The following is a 10,240-nucleotide window of genomic DNA, read 5'->3' as shown; positions in this document are numbered from 1 at the left end:
TCATGCCATTCATATCTACTTGCTCTCTACTAGTTCTGAAACACAAGCTACAAGTTTGAGACACTGATTGACCCATACACAGCCTAAATACACATTTGCCAATTCAGAACATGGCCCTGCACCTAAGTAACATAAGGTTTAACATGTCTGGTAAATAAAGCATAATGTAAAAGAAAATATAATGATGGGAAATTGCTATACCGCCATACAAAGGGAAAGTGCAGTAATTACATTAACATTCAAACTGAGAAAAAGGCCTAAGACTGGATGTTGTAGTTACTTCAAATTTGACATGGCAAAATCTCTGAAAACGGGACACATTTGGACCGCTAGTCTTTTTTTCAACATAAAAGGTGGTGTAATGAACACCCTTCTCAGTTTGAACTCAATTACTGCACTTTGCCTTTGAAGGCCAGTATACCCCTAGCCTGCCTCTCACCGACGGTGCGCAAGTGTAGCTCCGGAGCACCCCGGTGGAGTGGAGCTACACACACATCCGTCTCATAGCGCTGCCCTTAACACACTCTTCTCGAGTAGAGAATAAACGGAGCACTTGTTGCTTAAAGATCAACGGCTGCTCACATTGACTCTAGAGATTAACCGAAAACATTTTTGGAGGAATTTGTTGGTGGCGAGTTGAAATATGTTGGTGGTGAATTGCAATAAATGCACCATTTATTTTCGACTCCAGAAGAGCATGTTAATGGCAACGCTACCAGATGCTGGTTTGTGTACACCCGCATCATCGGTGAGAACCAGGCTAGTATAGCCCAAGTAAGGAGGTAAAACTCAGCGATACTCCACACTGTGAGAAGATGGGTCATCAAGGGGAACTTGACGTAACCAGTATGCATCTCAAAATACAACCTTGTATTCACTCTTCAAGTGCAAGTTTGTTAAAATGTCTTCCACATTTTCCCCTCAGAAATACAAGGTAGTCATACTCCAACACCGTGGGAGCATAGGCCATCAAAGGAACTTGATGTAACCGCCACACATTTCAAAATACAGCCTCGTCTTCAGTCTTACAGTATAAGCTAAGTTCAAATGTCATCCACATTTTTTCCCTCAGAAATATAGCCATACTCCAACATTGTGAGAACATAGGCAGTCATGGGAACTTGACATTACAGCCTCGCCGTCAGTCTTACAGTGCCAGTTTGTTTTTCAGAGATTGTACACGCCGTGTACATTTGAGACAAATCTCCATGAAGACATTTTGCAAAGTATCGAAGGTATACTTCAGAGCCTTTGGGTAGGAGATATTCAGGGCATAAAGGAAAAAAAGGTAAGGTATGCCAAAAAGGTATGCCAGAGCAGTTGGGGTATCTGGGATATCTTGCAAAACAACTCTCCTCGAGGATGACGGCAATGTTTTGCACTCGCGTAGATGTACCTGGACCACAGTCTTCACGAACATATAGAATGCCCACAGCCACACCCTGGAGAGCCACACCATCTGCATCGGCCTCCTGCAGACAACAAAAGCACAAAAAAAGTATTTTTACTCTCATATTGACTTTGTAAATCTGCTGTTCCCCCGTCCTGTACCACCTACTCATGATGAAACTCATAGGGCTGGGTCCCATTACATGACACTATTATACAAATAAAGGGAACATCAAACCGAAAGCAATGTAACTCCCTGACAACCTACCAGCAAGGAAGCAATCACTGTGAATTCATTTTGTCTACAGTTTGTAAATTTCAACCAATGAGTAGCAATTGGAGGTAATAACCAAAGTATGCCCCAGAAATATTTTTTTTCAGCAGGTGGCATCCACAGACCATTCCACCCTCACCTCACCCCCTTCTTCTGCAATGTAGGTTTAAATGAGGCAGAGTATAATCCACTGAAGTTGCTCAGCTAGTGGTTGTCAAAGGTGGCACATCAATGTGTGGCAAGAAGATTTGCTATGTCCCCCGGCAGTGTCCAGGGCATGGAGGGGATGCCAGGAGAAATGCCAGTACCACCACCACATACACAAACTCACTTTCTTATTCAGTCTTTGCCACTCAACCCCCTGCCACTGCATGTTTCACTTTGAATTTCTATTAATTTACCCCCCACCCGATCAATGGCAGTTACCTCATCACTGAACTTTCAATTGTTGCCCTTAGGGAGGTGCCACAGGTGAATCAACAAAGACATCCACCCCTCCTCTATTCATTACCCCATCTTAGACTAAATCTCCAGTTCTATTCTCTATTGTATTCTATTACTCTGTACTACGTGCATGTCAGCACACTTTCAGTCTGAGTGTGCATGAGTATAATGTACATAGTATGAAACATAAAGGCACTGTATGCCATTATATGATTTGTTGGAAAAAGTTCCTGTCTGATGCTAATGACTACTTACAAGGCACTCTTTGAAAAGTTCCTTGGGGTCCTCACAGAGAAATACTGGAAGTCCTCGAAGAGCAGCATCTTTGCGGTGCCTGAGGATGTCAGAGGTCTATGTCAAAAAAGCAAGAAAAAACATCAGTTTGGTCAGAGTTAGAGTTCAAACACTTCTTTATAGCAAAAATCGTTTCACTTATTAATTTTCTTTCTACTCCAATATTAAAAGACTTTCCCCAGCAACTATACTGTTCCAACGAAATACTCAGCTAGAAAGGAACAGTAAGCAAAATGGATTCAAAATGCATTTTCCTTAACTGGACAGGTTGGGATCACAGAAGTATGATTGACTGACAGTTGCATTTCATTGTTTAGGTGTTCCCTTCATTTTATGTAGCAGTGCAATAAATTATACACAAACACATTTATAGAGTTAGAATTTATGACTTATTTGGCAATAACACAAGACTCACCATGATCCGTCAACAATGTGTCCTCAGCGTCACCCAGAGCCTTCCCCCAACAAGGTCAGCTGTCAAAGGACAGTAATGATTCAATTAATTGATGCCAGCAACCATGATTTTAACATAGACACTGCTCTCTACTTTCAAGAACCTATAATGGCAAGCAACAAGAATAATACTTAGCCAAGCAATGCCCAACTGTGACAATCATGCCTTGAGAATATTATGTACATATAGTTCCACTAAAGGACCATAACAGCGTACGAGGTATGGATGCTCAATTATGTGACGTTTTGGGTTAAGATAAAATCAGGACACATGGCTTTAAGCAGTAAGCTATGATCTGATAACTTAAACACCAGAACACTTAAAGGTGCACTGTGTAAGATTGTGGCCAGAGTAGGCATTGCAACTATGCTGCTCATTGAAACCTTTCTGCCTATTGCCAAATTTAATATTTCTTGAATATTAATAAACTATTCAAAATGGCGAACCATGGAGAGCACCCCCCCTTTTCATGCATGTAAAATGCAAATTTCCCACCTTATAATGAACACTTGCAATGTAATAGTAGTGTTGACTATTTGTTAAAAAAGCTAACATTTGTGAATGGGTGGCCTGAATTCTGCAAATGAACAACTAAAATCATTGCAGTGCACCTCTAATGTTGATTTTCTAGGTGTTTTTTTTATTGAAAAGTCCCTTTTAAAACATATTTCTTGAAAAAAGCACAACATTCACATTTGAATATGAAATTCAAGTGCTAAATTAGCTAAAGCGCACCTTTGTGATGATATCTTACAAGGCGTGACTTTAAGGCACAACTCCCTTTTGGGGTCTCCTATGGTGAAGCTCCTGGTGTCACTCAGGGAAGATTGTCCTGGTCTAAGGAGAAACCACAGTGCTTGAAGAACATGGGAGATGTGGTGCTCTTATCTGAAACATAATCAGAAAGGATATTTTGAAATAAGTTTAGCATCCATAAGAAAAAGCCTTTTGCTAGGAGCCACATAGCATACCAACATAACATTGCATGAAGATTACTTTTAATTGCTAGCTCATTTGATGTGCACAAGTTAGAAGTGAATGCATGAACAAAAACAAAAGACAAACGTGTGCAATAGCATACACAGCCTCACAGACGCACGCTACTATTCAGCCTACTAACAGCTGAACAGTAACAAAAAAGCACAGACTATGATAACAGAAACTTTGAGTCCTTAATGTTACCATTACCAGTAAATGACATGGCTATTCCAGGTGGATTGGCAGTGTGGCATTGGACTAATGCGGTCAGCTTGTAACCATTACATGCCACAAATTGAAATCAGAAATACCGCGCTGGTTAAATAAGAGGGCCATATAATGTACCACAGATGCATTGACAGTTTTTAAATGAGATAAACAAACAGCCGGTCCGTAACATTCCTGACAGTTAGCTAACATGAATGCCATATGAGCTAGCCCATTAGCAAACACTGGTTCAAAACTAGCACATGGTGAAACGAAATCTTGTCATTCATAAAAACACACACAGACATGTTAAATTACTTCTTTAACAGGACACAATGTTATACACTTGCTTACAGCCTGTTAATAACGTACCTTTTCGAAATTTGGCCATCCTGCAAACAAAGTTGAGAAAACTTCAACCGGAGTGGAACTGGAACACATGTTGCCTGCCACTGCCAGCCCTTCCCATGTTGACAGGAAACCCTGTGTCGTGGCCAACAAGCGCATGCGCTGAATAAACAGTTGTGGCAATTAAGTATTTTCAATTTGCAATATTCACTATTTTATATTCACATATCACTGAGATGCAACCTATCGGTTTGATGTGGATTTTTCTGTTGGTTAATAATAATTCATATTTCCTGTCCATTCAATTGTGAACATGTAATTACTTGAACAATGCGTAATTCTATTTTTTACGGTGTGTGTGTGTGTGTGTGTGTGTGTGTGTGTGTGTGCGTGCGTGCGTGGGTGTGTGTGTGTGTACATACTTGTTGTCACTGAAGAAAACTAACAATCATCCTTTCTTTCATATGTGCCTGTGTGTGTGTATGTTGTCACTGAAGAAAACTAACAATCATCCTTTCTTTCATGTGTGTGTGTGTGTGTGTGTGTGTGTGTGTGTGTGTGTGTGTGTGTGTGTGTGTGTGTGTGTGTGTGTGCGCGTGTGTGTGTGTTTGTGTGCGCGCATATGTGTATGTGTGCCTGTGTGTGTGTGTGTGTGTGTTTGCGCTTCTGGTCAGACTGTGGAGGAAATGTGTTCATTTCCTCTGTGGAAAAATAAACCAGTGTGAAGCAACCTGTGGAGGTCTGTAGACATGCCACAGATCTCAAGTGACAACGTCAACCACACACTTCATTACTCTGTCTCTCTCTCTCTCTCTCTCTCTCTCTCTCTCTCTCTCTCTCTCTCTCTCTCTCTCTCTCTCTCTCTCTGGTGGGGGTGTGTGCATGTGAACATACATGCTAGATTGCGTGTGTGTTTGTGTTTGTGTTTGTATTTTTGTCTGTGTGTTTATCTGTCTGTCTGTTTGTGAGAACATCAAAATTCCTTTCTTTGTCATAATAGACAGTAATGTACGCATCTCAATGTACTTAATTTCCCACTACCATTGCTATTACTACTTGAAATTATAACTTGCTAGGGTGTCCATTTACAGTGAAGTGAGTCTTGATGATGATTGATGATGATGATGATGATGATGATGATGATGATGATGATGATGGTGATGATGATGATGATGATGGTGGTGGTGGTGGTGGTGGTGATGACGAAATGTCAAAGTGTCAACTGTAGAAGGTAAGACACACAGAAAACAAGAGAGTGTATTCAATGGGATATTAAATAAGTGATGACAGCAGACTGTATGCAGGGGCTAAGTGAATAGCAATTCTGCACCATGAGGTAGGTTGTTGTTGCGCATTATGCTGTGTGTGTTGCACAGTGAAAGGTTTTCCGAGCAAACCCATTCTTTCAACACATAGAGTGCCAGTGACGTACGTAAAAGCTAGCAGGTCTCACACCACACTCAGTCAACTCTGGACGTGTTGGGACATGCCCAAGCACACGTGTACCTTGCACAGCCATTAGTATTAGTCAGTCAGGTCACATAATATTGCATCATGTTATGCTATTACGTAAATTCCATCGTGAAATAAGAATTATTTTGGTTTGTTGTGCATCTGATTAAAAGAACAGAACTGCATCTGTGCTGGTCACAGGAAATGACAACGCATGTTGCAGCAGTGTTAAACTCTTAGAGCTAAATGTGACACTCATAGCCTACTCTTTTAATGTTGAATTAACTCTGAGGAATTTATTGTGTAGACTAATATCTAATCTTCTCTTCTGACTCTTAAATTTGGTGCCATTCTTAAACAGCAAAAAAGTAATCTGGTCAGCCGTGGTGTAATGGTTAACTTAGGTGACTTGTAGATCATAGGATTGCAGATACGAACCCCACCCTTACCAATCGCTTCCATCCCTTCATGGCTGAAGTGCCCTTGGGGCAAGGCACTCATCCCTACACTGCTCCAGGGACTGTAACCAATACCCTGTAAAATAACTGTAAGTCGCTTTGGATAAAAGCATCAGCTAAGTGTAATTCCATTTAAGTAAGGGATAATTGACGACACGGTGTGCGTATAACAGGAAAAATAATGCACACCTAGGTGGTGATGCACACCTCGGTGTGCATTATTTTTCCTGTTATACGCACACCGTGAAGTCAATTATCCCGCTTATACCACGGTTGCCACACTGTCTGAAATTTATTTGAGGAATTATTTTGATGCTTTAATGGCTAAAACAAAGGTTTTCTGTAGAGCTACTTCTATGTAACGTAATGTAATCTGTGGCCTGAAACTAGGGCCACTGGCAGCATAGGCCAGCCCTGATACAACGTCATCTGAAAGGTACCCCCTTCAGTATATAGCCTATACAATGCAATGAGGACCCAATCTTTGCCCCCTTTTCTTCCTGGGCCCGCGACAACCGATCCCTTTGCCCTGCCTACCTGAAACATAGGAACATAGGTTACATCATAGGCCACACACACACACACACACACACACACACACACACGCACACACACACGCACACACACACACACACACACACACACACACACACACACACACACACACACACACACACACACACACACACACACACACTCACGCCACAATGAACAGAGTGGAAGATGAATGGAGGTGAAGTTTGAATGCCGAGAAATGAGAGACAGCCTTAGTGTTAGTATTAGTCATTAGTATTTGATGAATACATGATTTGCAATTGATTGACATCAACACATCCTTCCAAAACAGGTGGACAAAGTATACATAGGAAACACAGGGACAATAGCTACACGAGATAAACAGTCCACAGATGAAAAATGCATTGTGTTTCTTAATTTTGTTTTCCGATAGCATGTTTTCCTCTTTGTCCTATAGCAGGTGGCTAATACACCAGTACCACCACCCCCACCCTCCATCCCACGACTGTCAAACACGCACGCACGTACGCACATATACACACACGCACGCACGCACGCACACACACACACACACACACACACACACACACACACACACACACACGCACGCACGCACGCACACACACACACACACTTATCACCATCTCTCTCTCTCTCTCTCTCTCTCTCTCTCTCTCTCTCTCTCTCTCTCTCTCTCTGTCGAGTGCACTTTGGGATTTGGCAGTGCAGGGCATTGGCATTACTCTGGCTATTTGTGATCGCAGAGGAGAGAGAGAGAGGTTGTAAAAGAACAAGTGCACGTGTACACATCTGTGGTGCATTTCTGGAAACCATAGTTGCTAACTATGTTAGCTACTTTGTTGTTTGCAATGCAATTTCCCATTGGCAACTACCCAAGTTGCTAACTGGCTAACAACTGCACTTTTGAGAAGCACACCCCTGACTTACTCAGAGATGGTATACATCCCTGTACATGGCTCTTTAGCTCACACTATTGCTCTTTAAATCACACTACTGTGTCTCTGTTTTGTTTGGATGTCTCTGTTGCCTGGTGCTGTGTTCGGAAGAGACCCCCTCAGATATAAACACAAGTACACTCGCACACACGCACGCATGCATGCACATGCACACACATACATACACACACACTCAGATAAACACACAGATGTAAACACAAATGTTAAGACACACACACACGCTCACACACAAATGTAACACAGACCACGAAGTAGGACTGCGTGTCCAGTACAGTGAGCATGAACAATACAGCTGTGGACTCTGGACTCAGGAAATGGACTTCTCCATCACTGGAGGCAGTTTAGTTCTACCGATTTGGGAAAGAGCATCCTCCCTTGCTATTCAATTCTTTCTCTCTCTCTCTCTCTCTCTCTCTCTCTCTCTCTCTCTCTCTCTCTCTCTCTCTCTCTCTCTCTCTCTCTCTCTCTCTCTCTCTCTCTCTCTCTCTGTCTCTGTCTCTGTCTCTCTCTCTCTCTCTCAAGCAATTACACTGACATGCAAGCATGCATGCCTGCACACACACACACACACACACACACACACACACACACACACACACACACACACACACACACACACACACACACACACACACACACACACACACACAGAGTCACACACACACAGCTTCCCACTCTATCCTATGAAGGCATGGGCTGATATAGGCCTATACAGTATGCTGACACTGATTAGAAGTCACAGAAAGGGGAACAGCAGCCAAATTTCCTGCTTTATTTTGTTCAGGCGTATCGGTATGAATAACTGCTGGATGAATGAGTTCCTGAGTAATATAATAAAAGATATTCAGATATGCGCTCCGGGCAAAAGGGGAAATCGCGTCATGCATCCCAATGGAGATACAGCAGCTTTGCCGGTGTGTACATCAACGAAGCTGATAGTGCGTGGACAAAGGGGTGTGGTTGTGCCGGGCCCAGGGAAAGGAGGGCCCAGAATTGGGTTCTCATTGCACTGCACTAGAATAGACTATGCACTGGGTGGGGGTCCCTTGCAGACCACTTTGTCCTGGGACCTGGCCAAAGCTGTCCACGGCTCTGGTATACATCCTGCTTGGTCACGGTCCAGCAACACGGGTGTAGAATGAAGGGTCATGTGATATAGGCCACATCCTCTTCCTGTTACCCATATGCCTGATGACGATCCAGGATGATTGAAACGTTTAATTAAATTACGTTTTTAAAATTAAGTTTACAAATCTACCTTCTTTGAAGTTCAACAATAGACAGGAGAGAGATGGGATCTGAGAAGACGTTTGCTGGAAGACACAAGAGTTGAACGCGTCAAAGCAATGACTGTAGTCAGCGTGATTTGGATTATACCGTGCTGTTCGTACAGCACGTCTGAGCTGTCAGAGGATACGACAAGTAGTTTTGACGGCTAAGATGAAAACAGCTGTGGTGATTCACAAAAGGAAAATGACAGAATTGACAGGACAATATAAACAGTCAGTATAGGTGTGTCCACAGTCAATGCCATGAATTCTTGGACTTAATCATTTAGAAAAGAATGTGCACAGGTGACCGTCATAGCATTTTCAGAGGCCTTCCCAACATGACCTTCATTCACATAACCTCCGTAGCACGAATCAGCATTTCAGAATCCCTTCCTTCATGTAACTGTAAGGCACATATGTATACAGTATATGTATGTATGTGGGTGGGAGACGTGACGCCTTGTTTTTTCGTAACATTGGTTAAAAACCTACAAAGCTGTTACTTTTCCTCTTAAAAACAAATGTCAATAAAGAAGATGTGGTACATTATGTTTCATATTTGTCTTAGATGAGAAGAAACGATTTATGTAAAGGTTTATATGTCAAATATCCTGCGGTGTGACTGTAACATTAATGAAACCTGGAATATAATATATAAATTAACCAACAACATTTAGAATAATGTATGAAGCATTTGGCATGATTGCATAAATATTAACTTAGTATTAAGATATGTGAATGTGAAAAAAAACTCAAGAGAGCAATATTAACTACAAGTTCAATTTCGTAACACAAATTGCGTCCTGTGGCGTGACATGTATGTCAATGTTTGTGAATGGGCAGCTGCAAGGCCAACTACAAGGGTCTTAAAGACCTCCTAACCAGTCAGTTATTGAAGAGTGCTGTGGAAGTTTATGGTGACTATTAACCTCTTAATATGTCTTCATATTGCAATGTTTCTGTCACGCAATGCTTAGGTTCATTTTATGGTGTCCTGTGGTGTGACTGCTCTTAAAGAAGGAAAAAAAAGTTTTTTTATGAATGAAAACACATAATTGAGATTAAACACAATATCATTATCAAGTTAGCATGAGCTCAGATGTCAGTCATGTATACAAACGGATTATATAATGGAATGAAATGGCCATAATGCAGTGGATTTCCTGTGGTGTAACTTC

The 10,240-nt window shown here is 41.8% G+C and overlaps 1 long non-coding RNA gene across 1 annotated transcript; it reads right to left on the bottom strand.

Moving 5' to 3' along the window:
* Window positions 1–750: 750 nt before the first annotated feature.
* Window positions 751–4,733, bottom strand: LOC134467144 (uncharacterized). Its single transcript, XR_010038459.1, has 5 exons — window positions 4,413–4,733; window positions 3,591–3,743; window positions 2,817–2,875; window positions 2,363–2,458; window positions 751–1,472 (listed from the first exon to the last, which is right to left on the bottom strand). It is a non-coding gene; the product is annotated as an uncharacterized LOC134467144 (long non-coding RNA).
* Between the last annotated feature and the right edge of the window lie 5,507 nt (window positions 4,734–10,240).

Source organism: Engraulis encrasicolus, chromosome 17 (assembly GCF_034702125.1).
Source record: "Engraulis encrasicolus isolate BLACKSEA-1 chromosome 17, IST_EnEncr_1.0, whole genome shotgun sequence".
In the NCBI taxonomy this organism is placed as follows: Eukaryota; Metazoa; Chordata; class Actinopteri; order Clupeiformes; family Engraulidae; genus Engraulis; species Engraulis encrasicolus.
Note: the sequence above shows the minus strand (reverse complement) of the source record. Positions and strands in the feature narration are given on the sequence as shown.